This window comes from Platalea leucorodia (genome assembly GCF_965183815.1).
Source record: "Platalea leucorodia genome assembly, chromosome: 4".
Taxonomy (NCBI): Eukaryota; Metazoa; Chordata; class Aves; order Pelecaniformes; family Threskiornithidae; genus Platalea; species Platalea leucorodia.
Genome location: NC_138826.1, coordinates 48,311,783 through 48,334,517, shown reverse-complemented (window position 1 = coordinate 48,334,517; position 22,735 = coordinate 48,311,783). Strand labels below are relative to the sequence as shown.

Sequence of the window (22,735 nt, the reverse complement as noted above, 5' to 3'; positions counted from 1 at the left end):
TGAAGACAGTACAGCTCCTAGCGTGCCACCTTGCCCTGTACCACTGGTTGGTGAGAGATGCCGTGTTACATTCTAATGTATAATGGACCGCAGTCTCCAGTTTTGCTCTAGGCTCTTAAAACCATCTGTGTGTTACTCTCTCGGAGTCATAGCTACCTGCGTATGGATTCATTTGCTTGAAATAAAGATATCTTCTGGAGGTTTCCAACCTAGAGCAGATTTTGTTCTTGTTTTTGGGGGTGGTGTGGTGGACTGAGGCTTACATGCGTCCTTAAGCCCTGTGTTGGCAACATACCTTTGTATCAGTGGACTTATTAATAATTCCCCCTGTGTTTTTCTTTGTTTCTTTTCCTCTAGGTCTTTTTTTCTTTCTTCCCCTGCACCCATTCTTTGTTCCTTCTATTCTGTTGAAAGGGAAGTGAAGATTTAAATCAAAGTTGTCAAACCTACAGTTTAGCAAAAACTGTGCATTTTGTGGCCTGGCTTTTAGCTACCCCTTTTTTCTGGAGACTGTGCAGCGTCCTTAGTGTCTGAAAGTCCCTTAGGAAGAAAGATGTCTGGAGCAGCCTGCGTGAATGGATTTGGTAACAGCAGCCTGTTCCTGGGCTCCTCTTCTGGGAACAGCGTGGGTCAGCAAACTTGTGTGAATGTGCTGTGTAGCAGACACTCAGTGAGCCAATGTTTTTTGAAAATTTGAGGCCTCCTATGCATGTGTACATTGGCTGCAGCACTTGCTCATGTCTCGTAGGCCTGCTGTGACAGAGAGGAAGGAGCTGGGATGTTCAGCCCTCCCTGCTACTGGAAGAAGTGGTGTGGTCTTCTTCAGCTGAGGGTTTAGGCACTACTGGTCCGAGTGTCACTGATTCATGCATGGCTGCTGGGGAGATATGGCAGCCACTTTGTCCTGCAGGCATCACTAGAGGTGACGTAACATCACAACATCACTTTCTGGACAGGAACTCTTTACAACTTTTTTTTTTTTTTTTTTTCCCTGTCTACTGCATGAGGACCCTGGAACATGACTAGAACTTGTGGACACTATGATAGCCCAACAGGCCAAATATTTGGCATTTTATTGGGTACTGCTGGATACGGGTCTAGATGTGCAAAGCACTGACTACTGTTTCCAGCAGAAGGGGCAGAAAGATAGGGAGGCCACTGAACTGGAAAAAAGCAAACAGGGATATTTTTGGGGCTGATACTGCAGTCCCTCTTGACCGAGGAGACTGTGTGTATGTGTTGGTTATACTATATTTTTTTTTTTTTAAACTTTATGGAGGGTGATGTAGAAATCTGTATTTGACTTATTCCTGACACTTTCACTGCCATTTTAGAATGGACTGTAAGATTGCTGATGTTGGCACAGTATTCCTGTCAGCAGCAGGCTGGGTCATTACCTGTGGACAGAGCGTGCTTTGCCCGAGTCCTGCCTTGTACAAAAGGATCTTGACAGTAGCAGTTCAGAATGTAAATGCTGGAACCCAAATCCGCAAAAGAAATGAGGAAGTTTTAATCTGAGAGACCAAATTTAGAAGGTGCATTAACGTCTGGCACCGAGGTTGTTATGCATGTATAAGAGCGCAGTGACAAAGAGTTTCAGTTCCACCCAGCGTCGAACTGTGGTGAGCAAACCTGGGTTGCATAAGAGCTGCGGAAGTCCTGGGAAGCGGGCCTGCTGATCGCTTCCAGAGGCAGCCTTCCTGTATGGGTGGTTGAGGAGCAAGGATACAGGGCTTGAGGTGGGAAGTGAGAAAGAAGAGAGAGCAGCAGCCACGTGGCTGAGATAGAAAGGTTGGAAGGCACTGCCTTACCTGGCCAGTCCAGGTCCTTTAACTCCCAAACATGCATGTGTTAAGTTGTTTGATGGGAAGTCGTCTTGGTCACTGAGTTGCTTTTTCTGGTCTTGCTTTGGACCTGAAGCTCCATATGTGTGATGGAAACCTTCTTTTCTATGTCTATCGCTTGGCCTGCTGAGAGTTTCCCTACGAGTCTCTTGAGATGTGGTGACATCTGGTGACTGCTCAAGAGTATTGCGTGCTTCAGCACGTTCACTTTTGTGAACAGCTTTTTCGGCCTCTAATGCTTGTTATTGCTTGAACAACAGGACTATGATACTTGTGTTCACTACAGAAAGCAGTGTGGTCTGTTGAGTGAGTTGAGTCTTGAGAGACCCCAGATCTGCCACCGGCTGGCTCGAGAAGCTGTTGTGTTTTGGACTGGTCTCTTCTCTGTATTCTTCACATGCAAGATCAGGTTCCTGGAAGGGATGAAGAAGATTCCTGGAGATCTTTTAGGACTTAATCCTAAAAACTCATGCCTTGTGATCTGCCAGCTTGGAAAGCGGAAGACATGAACTCATAGCCCTTGTGAGCTTCATTATTCTTTTCAGTTTCTCCTTGGCTAAGCAAAGCCAAGGAGTTTTATTTTGCTTTTAAGTATCAGAAGAAGCCTGATAGTTAAATTGATGGACTGGGGAAGTACGTGGTCATGAAGAAACTGCATGTTCTTGAGAGAGAAAGCACTTTAGAGCCAAAACACTGGGCTCTCCTAGGCATATTGAGTTAAGCTTGTGATCAATGAAGCTGGAAGTCTTCAGCATTGTACACCCTTGCATGGAAGAAAATGCCAGCGTCGTGTCCAGTACATCTTTCATACTAGGTTTTCCTTGACTTCTACAGCAAAAAATGCACCTCACAGTTACAGCTATGATTGTGTAGAGTCCTTCTGAGTAATGTTTGCCTTCTTCGTACTGTTGTGGTTACTGAGCATGCATAATAAGCATGTGTTTGAGCATAATAAGCGTGTTTGAGAGGTCAGCGTTTAAGTGTTTGCCGATTCCTGTGTTTGAACCTGTCAGATATAGCTATTCGGTGGGGTAGGCGCTACTGTCTTGAAGTGGTTGTGTAGCACCTACTATGGCGAGTCAGGGACTGGAGTGTCTTTTTTCCTAATGCCCGAGACTGTCTTCTCTGGTGCTATATTCATGTGGACAGAAAGGGGAGAGTGTCCCACACATGGTGGGTTTAGGAAAGCATTCCAGTGGATGCCTGTTGTATTGCAATTTGTAAACGTCAAATCCCAATCCCGCCCAAACTGAGAGGAGAGAAAAACAGCTCTTAGAGAGTACACCTGGGAGTGAAGTGCCCAATTGTTGTTCTCCAGAAACTGCTATATGTTTCGGGTGTTTGCATTTTCCCCCCCCCCGAATGTAAAAACCTCTCTATTAGAAATGCCATCAGGGAACTTCACTGCTTGATGAAACAAGACCCTTTTTTTTTTAAGTGGGGAGGAAGGTTTATAATCTAGACTCCTGGGAGCAACGGAGGAAGTCTCCAGTCTTCTCCCACGCATTCCCTGCAGAGACCACTTTGTAAGCGATACAAAACAAAATGTGAAAATGTGATACGCTGTTTCTTTCCTTTATGCATCTTCCTGAGGATATTTGCATGAAAATGAAGCTTCTGTCTGTTCAGTGTCCGTGGTTCTTGCAGTCTGTTCATGGCATGAAGTCATAGCCAGCTGTATATAAGATCAAAGTCATCTTCTGTGCGTAATCCAAAATGGTATTACTTGTGTAGCTTATGAGCAAAGTGGCCCATCTTATGAAGGTGTTTGGAAAAAAAACTAAAAAGGCAATTTTCTACGTAGTCATGACTACAGAAGGTTGATAAGGTACCACAGTGTGGGATTTCTCTTAGAAAGGCTCTTGCTGGATCTGTAAAGTATCACCTCTGACCAGGGATTTGGCTTTTATGACCAGGGGATCCTCTTGGAGGTTTAAGGACTGCTGGTGAAAGATGGGATCCACTTGACTAAGTGGGATTAGAGCATCTTTACCAACAGGTGGGCCAACCTGAAAACAAAAGTGTTGAATTAGAAAGGATGGGGGAAGGAGATTACAATGACTGTTACGTGAGGAAGCACTGGAAAGGGTTGAAAAGCAAAGGGTAAATATTCTGGTGTTTTGTTTTGTTTTTTTTTCTTTTTCTGTGCAGTTTGTCTTGGCAATTAAAGTAAGATGGGCGGGGTAAGGAATTGTTACAAAGTTTCCTGAAAGCTTTTGAAGAGGATGCTTAGGTTTTAAGTTTGTGTCCTGAAAACAGAATGCTCATTGCATTTTTCCAGAGGGCATCAGCATCTCTCTCAAGCCTCAGTAAGGATTGAGGTCTGTCTTTCTGGTAGCAGTGAAGTGTTATGGTAAACAAAAAAGGCAGATACATATAAAGGACCTATTGATGTGTGTTAGTAATATAGGAGAAACTGATTAGGAATTAGTCATCCAACTACAAATATAATTCCTACTCTGTGCCAACGTCAGCAAGACCTAAGGCAAACAAAATGTTGGGATCTTGATAGTAGGAACAAAAATTTGACTGGTGTATCTGTTAAATTAAAAATCAAATTAAAATGAGATGAGACCCACACTTTTTCCTTCCTTGACTGCTTACTTCTGAGAAAGGCAGCAGGACATGGGTGAGGTTGGAGTGTGCGTGTCTGAGGCTCTGTTTTGTGCCGCTGTCTTGTAAGTGGCATGTTCTAAACTTCCTAGGGCAAAGTAAATCTCGTGGATCTTTTTGAAGGAAGTCTATGTAATTGATACCCATTCGTGACTATGTCTTCTTGCAGGAAAAATGACTTAACTTTGATTGCCAGTGATTTAAATGAAAACCAAAAGGTTTTGAAGTTTGTATTAGAAGAAAAGTCTTGTTACTTCTCAGTTACTTCTCAGAAACTGTGTCACAAATAGATTCTAGGCTACATTAGTGGTTTATGATGGTATTTAATGTCAGGTTGGGCATCTGTTTTGGAAACTCGAGATACAAAAGGGTACATGACTGAAAGATTTCCAAACAGCAGTCCTTCTTTCAGGCATGTATCTAAAACAGTAACTTGAAAGAAAGGAAGTCTAGAATGGAATCATAGAATCTCAGAATGGTTTGGGTTGGAAGGGACCTTTTGAAGATCATCTAGTGCAACCCCCCTGCCATGGGCAGGGACATCTTTCACTAGACCAGGCTGCTCGAAGTCCTGTCCAGCCTGACTGTGAACACTTCCCATTGTGGGGCATCCACAGCTTCTCTGGGCAGCCTGTTCCAGTGTCTTACCACCCTCATCATAAAAAAATTTCTTCCTTACGTCCAATCTAAGCCTATGCTTTTTCAGTTTAAAACTGTTGCCCTTTGTCCTGTCACTACAGGCCCTGGTAAAAAGTCTCTCTCTGTCTTATAAGCAATATTTGTCCTAAGGAGGCTTTTTTTGGAAATAAGCTTGTTCCTACTTATGGCTAGAATTCTGTACTGGTAAAAGGTCTTCAGCTGAAGAAGCAAAAGAAAGAGGTTACTGTCTTACTGCGAAGACACTGTATGAGCAGCAGAAGCTTCCTTACGTTGCTGTGCCGCCCCCCGTTCCCCTAGGATTTTGCAATTAGTTTGCTCTCCAGTCTTCTTTCATTGTTCTTGTGGTCACCCCAGTGGTATTGTGAGCATTTGAGACTTCCTAACTGGCTGACAAAAGGTGCCAGAAAGGCAGTGACTTTCTGCTTCTGCTGGCCCAGCTCCCATCAGTTGTTAATTTTGAAGTACATCTTGTAATTTCCAAATCTGGTCATCAGTCCCGCTAATGTTACTGGCCTACTTGTGTCTATTGGCAGACTTGCAGACTCTAATCTTGTTTTTGAAAAGGGAATGTCTTAGCAAATGGTCTTTGTGCTTTATTGAGAGATGCTTCTGGAACATCTGAAAAAGAAGGTATTTTAGTAGCCCATGGCTTGTATAGAAAATGGTAACTTTCAAGTTGCATTCCATTTGGTGCTAAGTTAAAAATTCAAGTAATATGCAGGCATGGTGGAGACCAGTTTTTCATATTGTGTAAGAATGACTTTCAGTTTCTTCTTGTATTTGGTGCTTGCTGCACAGTAGTTCATTGAATGCCCAGGCTGGCAGCTTGCCCCTGTTGAAAGGGGGACTCAGTCCTTGCTGCTTTTGCTTGTGGGCATGCCTCCTCTGGCACTCTGGCATTTGTTGGGCTCTTCGGTGGAAGACTTACCTTTTACTAGGTATTTGGAGATAGTTCAGCAGCCCTGTCTGTGTTCTGACTTACCTAGGGAGGAAACCTTAATTAAACTAAAAAAATCGTTTTTATGCTAGATATTTAATTGTTGAAGCTGTCGTTGATCCCTGCTTGGCCTGTTGCACAAGAATGTGATGATACTTTTTGTTTTGTTTTGGCTGGCAGTCTTAGGCTTGTTGTATGGAAGCTCCCTTGAGAGCAGGGATCGTTTCTGTGTATTAGGCAATATGCTGAGATGTAACTGGAGACTGTGGCTTATGAACAGTTCAGGTATGGGTCCTGTGCTGAGACTGCTAATTGCATTTGCCATCATATGCAGCATGTCTGCTGTCAGAGGAACTCCTGATCCCTCCAGCATTGAGAGAAATGAAGTTAGCAAGGGATGCTGAGGCTCTGACTTCAGGCCCACCTGCATTCCCAGGTGAGGAGAGAGGTGGCTTCTCTGCAGACCTATGGCAAGTTACTTGTGGTGCACTCCATTCCTTTGTCTGTCAAGCATACCTGGTGTGCATAGTGTAGCTTGTAGCCATAGGAAGGTTTTTGTGTGGAGCTCATTAGCATCCCCTAGTGCAATATAACTGGATTCTTGTCCTACAAATACTACTACTGTTTTTGTAGGAATAGCAACGCACAGGAAGAGGTTGCTCCATCGGGTTTTGGCATTTCTGTCCTTAATGTTTTTAAGCACACGTTAAGCAAACATCTACCAGGCATGAATTAGAAGTAAATGAATAGATTATGGCTAACCCCCTGAGGTCTTTCCTTGCCATGCTGCCCGTTATGCCTATTTATGTTGCTTCGTTATTTATCAAGAAAGGTATTTCACAAAGCAAAACCCGAGGCCTTTACTCTGAAGAGGCCAGGGTATAGTTTACCTGGCAGCAGTGTAAGAAGGAGACCAAAATTATGTGGCAGAAGGTCTTGCAAGATAGGTCCAGCGTGAGGAGTGTCCTTTTTGTCTCAGTATGGTTTGAAGTGAAAACTTGGCAATGGTGTATTTATTATAGCTGGTGCACATCTTCAGCAGAGAACCATAGGGAGATGCTGAGAAATCTCCTGTGAGAGAGAACAGTGGTGAAGTTAGTGCTGCTGTGCTGATCCTCTGTTGTCCTCCAGTCACAGGAACCATAAGCTTGTGTTAGGCGGCTTGAAAGGATTATTTATCCCTGCATAATTTCTTGGATGAGGTTGCTTTTCAGGCAGAAAACTACTTATCTGAAAAATATCAATGTATTTCTCTTACTGGGACAGCATATAGAGGAAGGATGGATGTTTAGAGTTTGAGCCTCTAAAGCGATAGGTTTTGTCACATCTCACTCCTTTGTATTTTCTGGTGACTGACTTACATCATCTGTTCATTCCCTTACCTCACTGTATGCTGCTACTTCTATTCATTGTCTAGCGAATTTAGCTAATAGCACGCGTTAGTGAATTTTATTCCTGTAATTCTCTAGGCATTGTGATACTTCAGTCCTTTTTAATTTTGCTCCGGTGCCTTACTAGAAGGATCTGCTTATGCAGCACTTAGTAGTACTGCTGAGAGTATATGGCTCTAATTGAATTTACATCATCCAGGTTTGTTGGATGGACCCCATGGTTAGTGCTCATAACAAGGTGAAAATGAGCATGCTTGGGTAGAAAGAAATAGCAAGAATGATACTGTGAGCGCATCTCTGCCTGTTTGGTGGTGGTGGGGTTTTTTTTTCTGTTTTTTTTTGTTTGTTTGTTTGTTTGTTTTTGTTTGGTTTGTTGTTGTTTTTGTTTTTGTTTTGGTTTTTTTAGGCTGTGGACCAGTACAGTATTCTGTGTTACAGAGAGCTGCCTCTCCATTTTGGTTTCATGACTCGAAACTGGTTCTGAAAACAGAACCTAGGAGATGTCTCAGTTTGAAAGAAAAGCTCCTTTCCTCAAAAAGATAGTTGGAGGAGAGGAGGAGAATGATGGTGATGTCCTATTTCCATGTATTCCTCAATGGTTTGTTGACAATTTGGAGACGTGGACCAATTCATTTTTATGAGTGAGAGGATTTGAGTCTGTGGTTAGGTACTATCCAAACAGTATACTCAACACCAGTTGGAAGAGTATTAGGGACTGTGGATACTCAGTTGTCTACCTTTTTCCCCGACCTCCCTTTTCAAGCTGTTCCACACCGTGTGGTATAATGAGTACAGTAGCAGATAGAAAGAATGAGCGTGTCTGCCTAGACTATTAGCTTGGTCTCCTCTTTCCTGGGTGAGTACCACTGAGCTCCAATGTCTGCTGAGCTGTATAGTCAATGGCTGTGGCTCCTGTCTGAATCTTACAGCTCCTCAGGCATGTACGGCTCATCCTCGCCGTCTTGCTGCGTGAATAAGCTTTGCTGGTCATCGCAAGTCACCTGCAGATTCTCACTCCTTTACCTTCACAGAGCTTCTGTGACAGCTCTCCAGCGGGCCTGTACAGCTCTTGGGGTGCAGCTACCCTTTGGATAATACTAGAAGATGTGCTGAGGAAAAATAAACATGTGGAGTTAACCATGTCCTGGCTTATAGACTTGCCACACACTTCGATGAGGAGTATCTGTATGTTGGCCAGTGTACCTTGAAATCACTGTTAACTGGTTAAAATGAAATGCATATGAAACTAATTATTTATAACATCCAAAATATATAGTGTAATTACAAATGTTTATAGAAGGTGTAATCTTTTTATGCCAAGAGGAAATTGGAAATTGGATGCATCTGACTGATAAGGTATAGGAGCTAGTGTGCTCTACTGGAATGTTGCTGATGAATCTTTCTAGGACAAAGATAAGCATATGTCGGGAAAGCACTCAACAGCACATCTGTTGTTTGGGTTTTTTTGTTTGTGGGTGGGTGGTTTTTTTTTTCTGGGGTTGGTTTTTTTTTTTTGAGTTTGTGAAGGACTCCAGGTGTCTAAACCTGGATGGATTTTTTTTTTTTCTTCTCCTCCTCTCCTTGACGTTTGTGTACCTTTATTCAGCATTATTGTCTTGCTCATAATTTAAGAGCAAGTCATAAGTTAAGACTTGCTCATAAGACTTGGTTGAGTCTGTGACTGAAGGGCCGGTGGAATTTCTCTTTCTGCCTTCCCCATTTGGTGTGTATGTGCGTATCTTTCTCTGATGCATCTCCCTCTGTTGAACTTGATGTTTTATATCAATAAAAATTGCATGAAAAGAAATGTTCCCGTTAGAAACATATGACTAGGATGTATTTAAGTGTGTGTATATAGATATTTGGAGTGATTACTCTCCAAGACTGCTCCTGTAGGGATACTGCAATAGTGTTATTCAGTGGACTGAAGTCTGAAAGGTAAGTCTCCCCTGTGTGGGCTGGGTGGGGTTGGAGATAAGAGAGTGGGACCTAACGAAAGCCCCCTCCTGGTGCCATTTGGTTCTCTCCTCTTTAGCTGGCCACTGTGATACCTAGTGCTCCTTTCACTTTTGCTGTATTCTTCCAGCCATTAATAACATGAAGTATTTGTGTTTACTAGATAGGAACTGCTGTGGTAGATGTTGGATGCTTGAACGTAGAGAAACAAGAAGATTGTGCCTGGGATGTGTCTGTCACACAGGGATGGGGGAAGGGACGGGAGCTTGGGGTGGTGACTGAGTTCCTGAAGCAAACCCTAGACACGGGAACAGAAAATCTTAGTGTCTTTACTTACTATGGCAGTGAGCAGTATAGATGTGTTCAGATAGAGATGCACAGGAAAAGGCCATGGGTGGTGAAACAAAATAGCTGACTCTTCTTAATGAGAAATGTCTGCCATGTTGGGGGAAAGGATGAGCAGTAATTACATATTTGAAACGGCATTTTAATGAGGAACCTCTCTGCTTATATATATAACAGATTTCTCTGTTGCCATCATCAGTGGTCACTTCAGTTATGAAGAAGTCTTACTTCCCTGTCTTCTGGTGTTGACAATATAAAATAAATCATAAGAAGAAAATGAGCTAGGTGTGCCAAAGGTCACTTTGCTGTTTCCTCTGGGACGGGTCTGCTGTTAAGAATCCGTGAAACTGTCAACAGAAAGCAGGAAGGACGGAAGTCTAAGATGCTTCTGAGATATTCCCCGCATCCCCGCAACTCCTACCTCCATACTCAAAAAAACCTCAACCTCAAAGTGTTTTGGCCTGAAGTCCCTATTCTGGAGCTTGACGCATTTTCTTCCAGGTGCCTTCCCAGCAAAGGTCAATGAGCTGTACACTTCCCAGTGGGCATGTGGCTGAGTGATGGAAAGCATCGGCCAAGCGCACTGTGCTGTTTAAAGCTCATTCTTCCCCAGTACTGACTTGTAGTTGTGTGTGGTGGCAGGACATTTCTTTCAAATATTTTTTTTTCTTCTCCTGCACTGTAAATGAAAGGTTGAAGATACACCAACATGCTCATTTGCTAACAGGTTTTTCTTCTAAATTGTACCTACCAATATATGCCTTAACTTTGAATACTGTTTGCTTTGAAATATATTCGTGTGTGTGTATGTGTGCATATACTATACGTACATGCTATGTATAGTATGTATATACTATACCTACAAATGATGTGTATATATAGTATGTATTTTCTGTACATGCAAACTGTACATGTGTAGTTTATTTCTTGTGATTCTGCTTGTCCCCCTGTTAATGTTCTTTTGCTTGACTGGTGGCCGTTTCTGGAATGCTTGTGTCTTGCTGCTAGACCAGCAGCAGTGTTGCAGTGGATTGCTTTCGAAAAATGAATGTTTCTGTTTGATCTTAGGCTTTATAGGAGTTAATAAGTTTATCCAAGTCCAGAAGATTATTTGGTTTTAGGCCAATCAATTTATTGATCAAGATTATGATTAACCAAGAGGCACAGTGTGAATTATTACATCCTAAGTCCTCGTTCTTGATTCCGCCCCCCCGCTCCCCCTATGGCTGCTGATTCAGTTAGATAACCATGGTCAAGGTAAAGGATGAGTGGATATTTCTGTATCTACTGCCCATCTGCAGTTAGCTGCACTTTCTATAACGTCACATCATTCAAAAGCTCTGCTCTTGTCTTTATTTCCCTGCCCAGACACTGTCAGCAGAATAAAAAGCAGATTCCAGAAAGTTGTATGTGTAGATAATACCCCCCTTTTCCAAATTATATAAAGATAAAAAGGTTATTAAGGTAGAAGTGAAAAAACCAAGTCTACTCAAGCCCTAAACCTTGTTATCAAAGCAGCGTGGTGGGAGCATAGCTTGACCGTGTTCTCTCCGCATAATTGTGTAAGATGAGATCAACAACGAAGCAATAAAGCACAGGTGAGCCAGCTCATTGTTACAAAACCTTGAAGTTTAGAATCAAATTTGATCTGCCTCTATTTCTTTCTTAGGGCACCTTAACAAAAAGGAAAATAGGAGTTCAGTGGTTCATTTGGCTTGAACAGTGAGGTTTGACATGCTGAATTTTATAAACTTCCCTCTATTTCCCATGTGGGGCTGGTCATGGTATGCTTGGCTTAGTTGTCAGCACCCTTGCACACATAAAGCAGAAGATCCACCATTGCAGATTATGTATTGAATCCCAATGTGCAGATGATCTGCTGGAGATACTGCTTTTCACTTTGCAATAGTAACAAAATCACTAGTAGTAATGTTCAGTAGAAAGCGGAATGGCTGCCTGTTGTAGTTGTGCATGAGCACCACTCTGCCAGCATGCTGTACAGCTGAACTTGGAAGTCTACATCATCCTGAGGTAGTGGTCAGAGAAGGGACTACATTAGTCAAGGACCAGGGGCAGGAGCAGATGCACACGCTGTAAAGCAATGGCTTGTTTCAGTAACATGTTCAGGGTGAAATTACGACTTTGCTGAAGACGAGGGCAAAGCTCTTGTCGGTTCCAGCAGAGCGAAGATTTCTTTTTTTTTTTTTGTCCCCAAATAGTGTGCATTTCAATATAATTTACGTTTGTATGGTAGAGTGCTGAGGTTGATGTTTGAAGTTTAATGGTAATAAACATGTTCTGGAGACAGCAAGGAACGTTGCACAATGAGATTGTCAGACTTGACACACCCTCACACCCTTAAGCTAGATCCACAAAGGACTTGGTTGTTCAGAAGACGGGGACATCCTTAGGGGTTTTATGCTCACTTGCCTGTTTATGCACTGTATTAAATAACCATAAGGCAGAAGGCATTTGTAGCTCAGGAAACAGGATTGGAGACCAGGATCCCCACTACCTTGTTCGCTCTAGCTCCCCACTACCCTCTTTTATTTGCCCGCCTTCCTCTTGGGTATTCCTTGGCCATGCGTGCTGAGCTAAGGGGCTCCAGACAGCCTTTGGCATGAGAGAGGTGCTGATGAGACGCTACTCAGCCTCCACAAAGCTGTGGTCATCCTTGCCATACTCTGTAGCGCAATTTTAGTGCCTGGGGAGATTTTTTTTTTTTTTTTTTAAAATGGCGGAAATCCTAATTTCCAGCAGTCTTAAGACAACTGAGAAGTTCTGATGATTGCACTGCGGTGATGTGAGTACCTTTTGTGGGCTGATGTCTTCGATGCTTGTGGAGTTTTTTGTTTGAAGTTTTCTTCCCATGTGTGTGGTTGAATTCCCTGGGTACTTTTACCTGTCTTGTTTGTGTCTACGTGTCTTATGTTCCAAAATGTTTACTAACTGTAATTCTGGCATGTAATTTCAGAGGAGATGTGATATGCCCTGTTTGACCTTGATGTGTTCATTAAATGTAAAATGTCATGCAGTGTGCTGTCTCCTGTCTGACTCTTGTATTGAGATCCACTTTGAGCTGGTGTGAGGTGCTGTATCCAATATGTTTTTTCACTTGGCGGAGTTGAACGGCAAAAGTGCACATGCTGTTATGAGAGGTGTTTTTTTTAATGAGGTTAAGAGCAAACAGTATGAATACTAGGCTGCAGTTTGAATTCACTTTTTTCCTTTCAGTAGCTGGTGCATACAGAAATTACACTCTTGAAGTGGTAGGCGAGTCTGTTCTAATGCAGTGAAAATTGGGACTTTATGATCATAGGCTGCAGTCCTCTAATGGATACAGTTGGGATATCCCTTAGAAGTCACTTGTGTAACTTGCACGGACAGAAGTATCGGAGTGCAGACTGCAGTTCAGTGTAGCAGTAAAAGACCTGAGAAGCTGAGTCAATAAAACTGGATTCTTTCCACCATGTTGTATCGGCCTGGCAATGATGTATTGCGCCCAAGGGAAAGGTCTAAGAGCGGACGGAGTACTGCCTTTCAGTCTGCCTGCTGAGCTGCGGCGGGGGAGTCAAGGGGACAGCGTCACAGGCTGCCAGTAAGTAACTCTGCTGCTGCGCCTCATTACTCCTGAGGCATGAAATGCACAGGTTTCACTTGTGCAACAATCCTTTAACTCAGTGCTGCAATGTCCTTTCTCTGTTTTCTGACTTGCTGTTCTTTACCCCTGTAGTCCTTTGTTAATACGACTGTTGAGACTTGGCTAGACTGCAGTCTAGGTAACTGCCACAGGGTGTCACTGGAATACAAAAGGAGTAGTAGATGTGAGTGAAAAGGGCTGGAAACCTTGCTGAAACAGTGCATTGGAAACCGCTTTCTCTTCATGCTATTTTCATGAACATTTGTGTCCTAGTTGCATTCGTTGTACCAAGTGACCAAGGTCTTGGTGGCCTTGCTGGCAAGCTGGGCTTGGTACCAGCTGGACCTGTGAGCTGAGCCACACAGTGCTTAACTGGGAAGCGACTACAGGCTGAAACAGTACTGAGTCTGTGAGGAGGAGATGGTGCAGAGATCTTCATCAGAAAGTCTTTCAGAAGTCTTCATGATCTTGAAAAATAAAAATCTTGTGTGTCACTTATTTTCAGTTGTTGATACTAGGGGTTTTCTAAGTGTGTATGGTAAGAAAATGAAAGTATAGATCAGCAGTAATTCAGGTAGAAGCACCTGAGGTTCGGCCACTGTCCATAGCTATTGATTCTTACCTCAGTACACCATCTGTAACATGGAGTTTAATAGTGTTTTCTCAGCAACGCTGTTTTGATCGTAGGTGTGTTGAAGACTGAGATGTTCTCCTCCCAAGATACTGGTGCATAGTAAGTTTTTCCCAAGTGTCCCATTGTGCTGGGAAAAATGTTCATCCAGCATAGGGAATGGAACTGGGGAACTGATGTGTCTAGAAAATGATTGCAACACCCTCTCCTTCCCCCCAACCCCAGCCCAAAAATGTTCAGCTCAATCAGATCTTCTTTCCAGCTCATCACCAGCCCTGCCAACTAGTGTTGCTGCCAGAGTGCACAACATGGTATGAACTGAGACCCTTTAGCTAGTGGATGAGGGGAGAGAGGTGAAACAAGAAAGGGGGAAAGGGGAAGAAATTATGCTTTAAGTGATGGCCTAAAATTCCAGACTTTTACTCCACCTTCCGAGTGTGCAGAGTACAGCTAATCTCACATAAAAAACCACATGTGTTTGGGGAGAATCTTTGTATTGATCAGATATGTCTATTCAGCTTAAAATCCAATGCTTTGCTAATTCCGAAGTTATTTCTTAGGAGAGGGAGTGTGGAAGGGGAATGTCTTGAACCTTCATGTCTGTTGCCTTGGAATTGTCATTAAGATATCTTGTCTCCAGTCTATGATGCCAGTAAAAGCCTTTTGGCTTTGCAAGGGATTTACGTGGTTCTCTTTTCATTAATGCGTTAATGGGAGGTGTGTACTAAAACATCTGGGCGTCAACTGGAGAGTAATGTCCTTCACTATATGCTGTCCAAACCTTTTGGTGCTTGGGAAGGTGTTGGCGCTCGCCAGGAACTTGAGGCTGTACCCTATTTGCATATAACCATTTTTTAAAAATTAAAATGCTAATATTGGCAACCTTTATGCTTGCCTAAACTTGTTTTTCAGTGGGGCACCATGCAAAATTACTTGTACGTGTTCTCCTCCCCCTGATCTCAGTGTTCAAAGTGAGATTGCTGGCAAGACATGCCTCTTCAACACTCGGACTTTCGTATAAAATTATTGGAGCCTGAGTTTCCTCATTTAAAATTCATTGTTTCTGCAAACTTTCTAAACTCATGTGCCAGCTATGAGGCATGGGAAGCCATGTTTCAAGTTAAACCAGAAGCAGAGTGCCAAGGAAAACCCTTTTCCTGAAGAATACCTTTCTTTTTTACCTGGCTCAGACAAGTGATGATCTCTTCTTACTAGGTTTTTACTGTTATGTCCTTATTGTGCTGGATTTTTTGCTGTGTGTGCAGGCAATCCTTCAAGGACAGGATGCTTCTGTGACTGACCCTGCCCAATGTACCTTGGCACATTGTGCCTTCTCTACGTCCCCTGTGTGTAACTGGAAGCTGACCAGGAGTCCACCGCACTGCAGATACCACTTGCAGTTGTGGCAGTGTAAATGGGATGTTTCCAAAGAGCTCCCTGGAAAGTGTGGTGTTCTTACGGATCAGGGCATTGTAAGTCATAGTTACCAAGAGACTTCAAAAACATTATAACTTTCATCTGGCTGTGTTTCCGTGAGTAACCCTTTTCCTTTTGGTTCTTGGTGAGACCAAGAAGATGGTGTGACCTGCTCCAAGAAGCAGGAGATGGGTGCTGTATTTCACAAGTTTTAAATAAAATCGCTTATGTTTTAACATGTTTCTTTCAATATGATGCCGACCACAAATAAAACTGCTGGAAAGGCACTGCTGACACTCCTGGTGCTGACTGATCTCTCTTTGCAAGGAATCGGTCAGGGATGTTCAGCTGGCTGAGGAGGAGGATGGCCAAAATGTTGGTCAGGGTTTTATCAATTCTCATTCTTTGTAATAGTCTTGGAGGATTTCTGTCAGCTAAACAAAGCCTGAACCTGAAGGGAAAGCTTTGATTTTCCCTTTAATCCATAGCTGTCTTGATTTCATCTGAGTAAACAGAATTTTTATTTGTAATAGAAAGTGGAAGAGATACTGAAGATGGAATTTCTTAAGTAATGCAGGCTGCTTTGCCCTATGTGAGATTAAATCTTATTTTCTGTGGTATGGAAGTGGCAAAAAGATGATTGGGATGGAAGTACATGTTTACATTTATACATTTGTACAAACAGGATGACTTAGAGTAGAAAACTTACCCTGTTGCCTTTTGTTGCATCCCATTGAGGAATCTTGTCACTAGTTTTAGTATTAACTGAAATTTGGAGTCAATTTGGGTGGTGGGTGGGTGGTTTTCATTGCAATAGTTTAAAAATCTCCACTGTTCTATGTTTCCTTAGTTATCTATCTGATTTATTAGATTCTGTGGTAGAGAAGGCAGTAAGGAAGGATGCATTAGTCATTAAGATTAGAGGCTTAATTTCTTTTCTTGAACATTTGCATAGATTTTGTTGTTGTTGTTAACTGAAATCATTCCCAAGCTCTGAAACGTGTTTGGATGTATGGGTGTGTGGTATCAGAAACAAAACTGCTGTTTTATCAGAGATGAATCTAAACTTCACACAGCTTTGTCGTCTTTGGAGCCAGGAGCCCAGCGGAGCTTTAAAATGGAATTGACTGCACCTCTGCTTTTTGCTAACACAGGGTGGTCCAGAGACTTGAGGTGCCAGCGTGGATTCACTTTGGCCAGCCTAACACATGAGGTGCTGCAGGACCGTGCTTTGGAGAGGACAGAGATTTGGCTGTGGCTTCAAATTCTGTGGGCTATTTGGCCTCTTTCCTCAACCTGGCAACACAGAAGTTACAAAAAGTGCAAACCCATGGGTTTTTTGTCCATGTTGTCTTTGACATCTTACCAGTAAAACAAAAAGCCTGGTAAAAAAAAATGCAGAGTCCTATGAGTAAGGATCACTGCAGGCAGTTGGCGTTGCTTGCTTCATTTCCTAATAAAGACAACAGGAGATAAAAATCAGACTTTGGTTCGCATATTAAATTGGTCTCAAGTTGTAATCATTTCAAGGGTCCAGATGGCTGGTTTGATGGATTTTTTTTTTTTTTTTTTTTTTAATTATTTATGTATTTATTTTTCCACACCGTGAGTCTAATTAAACTAACTGTGATCCTGGCTTGGACAAGTTGTGAGCAGATAGTAATGCAATACTTACAGCTTCTTATCAAATGATCAACAAAAAGAGAAGAATAAAATGTCATATTAATTTATTTCAATCTTTCAAAATACCTAGCTGCCAGTGAAGCAGCATTATGTAGACATGCTGCCTACCTGCTGTCCTGTGTTAGATAAATGTGATGCTTCTGTCTGTCCTTGTTTAGTTGTCAAGTGTTCTGTCTTTAATATCTGGATATTGGGAGCATCTGCTGGTATCTTTGTGAAAAATAAACAAAGCTAATGGTAGTTATTAGCGAAGTTTTGTGCAAAAATGTATTTCATCTGCTATAAAAGAGATTGATGTTCCCTGTGACCTCGTAAAAAAGTGTTGCTGTGATACTACTTCGAACAACAGAGACTTTAGATGTCTTGCTTTTAAAAATTACCTGCTGCTCTGGGTTATTCATGCGAATATACCATCTGTGTGAAAGACCCTGCTACTACAAAACTCTAATTAAAATCTTAAGTTAGATTTGTGCTCCAACTAGCTGTTGTTTTTTTGTTGTTGCTTTTTTAAGTTAGGAAGAAGTAAGGCTCACACAGTCCTGCTCTGTGTGTTACAATTTCATAGATCCGCAGAGGTGCATTGCCGACAGGAAGGAGAAGGCGTTGACTGTCACTGCATGTTGAAATGAGCATGTGAAGTATTTCAAAGTCTCCTTGCTAAAAGTTTGGAAACTTCTGGATGCTGATAAGGAACTTGATACAAACCTAAGTCTTGTATTCACTAGGTTGTAATTGTTACAACTGTAGTAAATATGGAATTTGATCAGTACTGAAATGGACGTCATAGCACTTAATGTTTAATGAAGACTAGCATGTCAATAAATCAGTGTATCAGATGTCAAAGGTACTGCAGGAAACAAAAATTAACAGACTTGAAGTGATTAAAATGGGTAAATTCTTCTGACGTAAAATGTAGAAGCTGATGAGCTGTCAGTTGTCAAGAATGGATTTGGAGTAATTTTTAAAAATGCTGGAAGTCTGTTTTACATGATTCTTCTGTTGTAAACATACTGATATGCCTGACTCCTGCAGTAGCGGAGGGAGACATGGGGTTTAATGAACCTGGAAGGCAGAGGTTTTCCGTGACATGGGCCTTGAGTTTCTCCGAATCAGCTTTTAAATACATTGCCCTCAATATTTTTGTTTTTGAAAGGCACAGTTTTTCTCATCTCAAGAAATTTGGACCAAAAGTGTAAAAGCATTAAAAAAAACCAAACCACCAACATAAAAACCAACCAAAAACCAGCAAAAAAGCCTTGCTGGTTAAAGCTGTTTGCCTGAAGTATGTTTCTCCACAGGGCCTCTTAAAATGACCTGTAGCACATCAACTGATGATCGGGCTGTAGTACGGTCTTAAACTTCCCGTTCTTTACTTTAAATGCCAAATGCCTTTATTAGTATCTGAATCCAATTACTTTTGTTGTCGATGTTTGCATCTGTATTTGGATGAAGAATGTGAAGAATCAGCCTAGCCCTTCATGCCAGGCAATGGGATAAATGTGGGAAGAATAGATTTATTTTTCATGTCATAGCTCTTACCTGTGCGAAGAAAACTGGTGTGTCTACCTTGGTGCCACCTCAGCTTGTGGAGGAAAGCATCTACAAAGGTGCGGGTTAAAGTTTCGATTGCATCAACTATTTAAAATCTAAACTAAAATAAAGTAGTTTTCCTGTGCAGTGAATCGACAGGAGTGAGTTAGATATAGAGGCACTGTACCGTGGCGGTAGGACTGACGTGAAAAAGGTTGATCTCTCAATAAAGATACAGAAAACTGGTTGAGTGAGTTGGCTAAAAATGGGCTGTGCTCATGTATGCCATCATGGTCAATGTGCAACAGGGAAAGATAAGGATAGTGCATACAAGACAAAAGAAAAGGGGGAAGTTGTTAAATATTGACAGATCAGGTATACTTTTGGAAAAAGGGGAGAAACTGAGGATGTTTGTTTTCCGACCTCTAATCAATTAATATTTAACTAGTGGTCATGGGCGACTCATCTCTACTATCTGTTCCTTGTAAATGCAGTTTTAAGATGAAAGAAAAACAGGGTGATCAGCATAACCAAGGAACTATCTGGGAAATAAAAAAGGAAAAATGTTTCTGGCAGGCTAGGAACCTGAATTGGCTCATCATGGGATCCAGCAGGCGCTGGGATTGGCATGGGGAGAAATCCCAGGGGCTGTGGAGGGAGGTCACATCGGGGCCAGCTGAGATCAGCTTTACCAGTTGTGGAGCCACAACCTCATGCAGTTGAGTTACACTGGAGCGTACAGGCTTATGGCTGTGGTTGCTACATCATGCTCCATAAATCCATCGCAGAGATTTCCATCTGGAAACATCTGGCACCATGCTGGTTCAAACTAGCTGTCCCGGCTAGGTACTTCTGAACTCAGGAGACACTTATCTTTGTGGTTTTAAGGCGAGCACGTTACCAAATTAGGTTCTGGACTCGATGCGGAGAAGGTAACACGCACAGAATTTATTGAGGCGCATGAGTTTCCCGTGAAGCGTCTCGGCTGGATTTGCTCCTATGCTTTGCTGACCAGTTTATCCCCTCGAAGTGTGGAGCAGGCTGGAAGGGCAGCTGTGCAGTGGCTGTGGGTGGTGGCATGGTGGCAGGAGCGGAGGTCCGGCTCTCTCACCTGGACCTGTGGACTTGCACCTCCGTGGCTTTCTGTACAAATATTGGGTGTTCTGCTCTTTGATTCACTGTTTGATTTAGTGTTTTTTCCAAAAGCAGGGGTGAACAAAACAGGCTAAGCTAATGATTAGGGGCTTTCTTCCTAAAAGCAGCAAATTGATCTTTTCTTTGGAAAGCAGTCATCAGAGGGAACTGAGGTTGAAAAAGATTAAAAAGTGCTGAGACTCTTCACAAACATTTTGTTTAGAAACTGTTTTGATGCCAAATATTTTGATGCTTTGGATTTTCCCTCCCCCTTATCTTCTTAACTCAAGGGGCTTAACAGGAAAACAAGATCTGTACTACTTCTAATTTTTTACCTTACTGAAGTTTTTCAGAAGGCAGATCACAGGCTATACTGTGCTAAACTGTTTATTATCCAGATCGCTAGGCTTATTTTTCTTGCTTATCAAAATAAGGTACAGTGAAATCAAGATAAGAGCATATTATTATAGCATTCAAGCCCTGAATATCAGAAAGAAAATGAAATAAATCTTACTATGCAGTTGAAAACCACAGAAACCTCTCTCTGTCATTTCCCCAGCTTCTAGTCTGCACTACCACGCCTTAAATGAAACTTGCAGTGTGTGTGGGTTCCTGTCTCTTTGGCTGAAGTCTGTGTGCCTGTAAGAACAAAATGAATGTGACCTCTTCTCAAGTGCTTCTCTCCTCCTGTGGCTCACCACACCGGTTACTTCCCCTTTGAAATATTTCCTTCACAAAATGGAGCCACAAATGCACCCTTGCATGAAATAGAAGGGATTTGGGTTGATGGCATTCAGTTTTAAAAAAATAAAAGCGATTTTCTAGTATGTCAGTTCTCAGAAGGCAGGGGCGTTGCTTAGGCATGAGATGGTTGAGGGAGGCCAGTCTAACAGATAACATGCTAAATTAAGTATGTCATGGTATGCTTAATGTTTTTGTTGTGCAAGACTAGTTATTGGGTTGTTTCTTGGAATTAAAAGTGAGTTGTATAATTTACTATTATTACTCATTTTATATTAGGTATAGGTGGAGCCAATGTCTCAGTAAGATTGGGGTGGGGAGGGGGGATTGGCTTTAGCTCAATATGTACCAGTGCCCAAAAGGATATTATTCAGCCTCTATATGCAGCTTAATATGTCACATTACAAACAAGTACTTCCTTGGTACTTGTGGACAGTTTATTATAGTAAAAAAGAGAATGATTTCACTTTTCTTCCAAATATATGGTAAGAAGTCTTTGGACCTCAGGTTAATAGTCTTTATGTGAGCACATTTAATGTTTAGATAACTTTTTTTCCCAGAACTTGTAATGAAATAGATAAGTTTCTCCAAAGCATTTGTCAAATTGGCATTTTCCATGAGCAAATCCAGTGTGTATATTCATCAGTGTGCTTTGATTGCTTTCACTCAGCAATAATATTTACCTTTAATGCTCCTCTCTCCGAACTTGCTTCACTCTTGTCATTAATAGAGCAGTTTCTGGAGAGCTTCGGCGACAGCAGCAACTCTCCAGGCACGCTGGGACTGTTTCCCGAGCAGCCACCGAGGAGCAGATAGGTTGAGGAGCAGATAGGTTGCCATCTCCTGAGCCACAGTTAGCCGCGTGACTTGTGCCACGCTGTGGTGGAGCAAGCACAGCAAAAAAGCAAAAGTAGGATGGGGTGGGATGCAATGGAAAAAAGGGCTGGATCCCCTTTTTGAGCACAAGGGAAAGAATCCGTGCCAAAGTCGTAGCTGTAATATGCCTTAACATACTGGTGTCGGCTATTCTGTAAGTACATTTCCACTCCCTCTGCGTAATGGTAAAATAGGGTAATGTCTCCAGTTGCAAACTCACTGCCCCATCTACTTGCTCTATTGTCTGTTTAAAATTGTGTCAGTGTAATTTAAGGGAGGGGCAAGAGTTCTGCTGGTGAAAATTTAAGTGCTATTTCATTAAATGTTGGTATTTTGCTCAGAGCTATTGCTATCCCACTTTACATTCTCAGCTGTGGGACATTTTCTCCTGAAATGAAGCCAGGATGTGCTCACTTGCACGGAGCTGTGTGCAAATGCCTTTTGTTCCCTTGAGTCTCAGTTATCAAAGTTTGGAATCCGCTGTACCTAACTTATGTCTAATTTTGTTCATGTTACACACTAGACTCGTTCCAGCAAAAATGTTGGTCATGAAACACAGGGATAAGAAAATTTTAAGCTTGAAAGGAAATTGTTCAATTCGTTCACAGGAAATGTAATAAATGACCTTAAAACAGTGCCTTATCTCATGTTTGTACTAAACTTCAATTCCTGTTTGTCTATTTTTTTTTCTTACAAAAGGAATAAACATTCTCTGAATCCATAAGGATCAGAGAGCTGAAAGACTCCTGTGTTCATGTGTTTTCTTTTCCATTCTATTTTTTCTTCACAGTGACATTGTAGATCTTGCCTACCTGAAGAGCCTTATCCTTAAAATAATACTTGTCACCAGGATGCGTAATGGCAGAAGAGCAGCTGCTCCCCGTGGAGCTGCCTGTAGTTCCAGGGCTGCTGCCGCTGGAGGAGCCAAGTCCTCTTCTCCTGGGCTGCTCCCTCGCAGGTGCTGGCGCAGGTATTGCTATTGCAAAACAGGTCCGGGAGCCAAGGTGTGCTATTCTAAAAGTCCTACTTTACACTGGCCTAAAGGCCACAGTTTTGCTGATATTTTGGGTCAAAACAGGTCATTTCTTATCAGATCAGGTTCAGTGTTGGGTTTTGGTGGGTTTTAGCTTTTGGCTTTGGTTTCAATGGTGAGCCTTTGAAACCGGACCTGGGATTTCTGACAATGTCATTCTGCTTAATAAAAAAGCAAAGAAGTTAAGTAGCTGGTTTTGGTTTTCATAAATATTTAGCATTAAGTAGAAATGGATCACCAGGGCTTCTGCACATTAGAAAGCAGTAAGACAAGTGACAAAGCCAATGTTTTGGGTTTTTTTGCCT

At 42.1% G+C, this 22,735-nt stretch overlaps 1 protein-coding gene across 2 annotated transcripts in view; it reads left to right on the top strand.

The window, feature by feature from the left end:
• The window catches only part of BORCS5 (BLOC-1 related complex subunit 5), a 77,425-nt gene that overhangs the window by 1,367 nt on the left and 53,323 nt on the right, over positions 1–22,735 (top strand). The window lies entirely within an intron of this gene.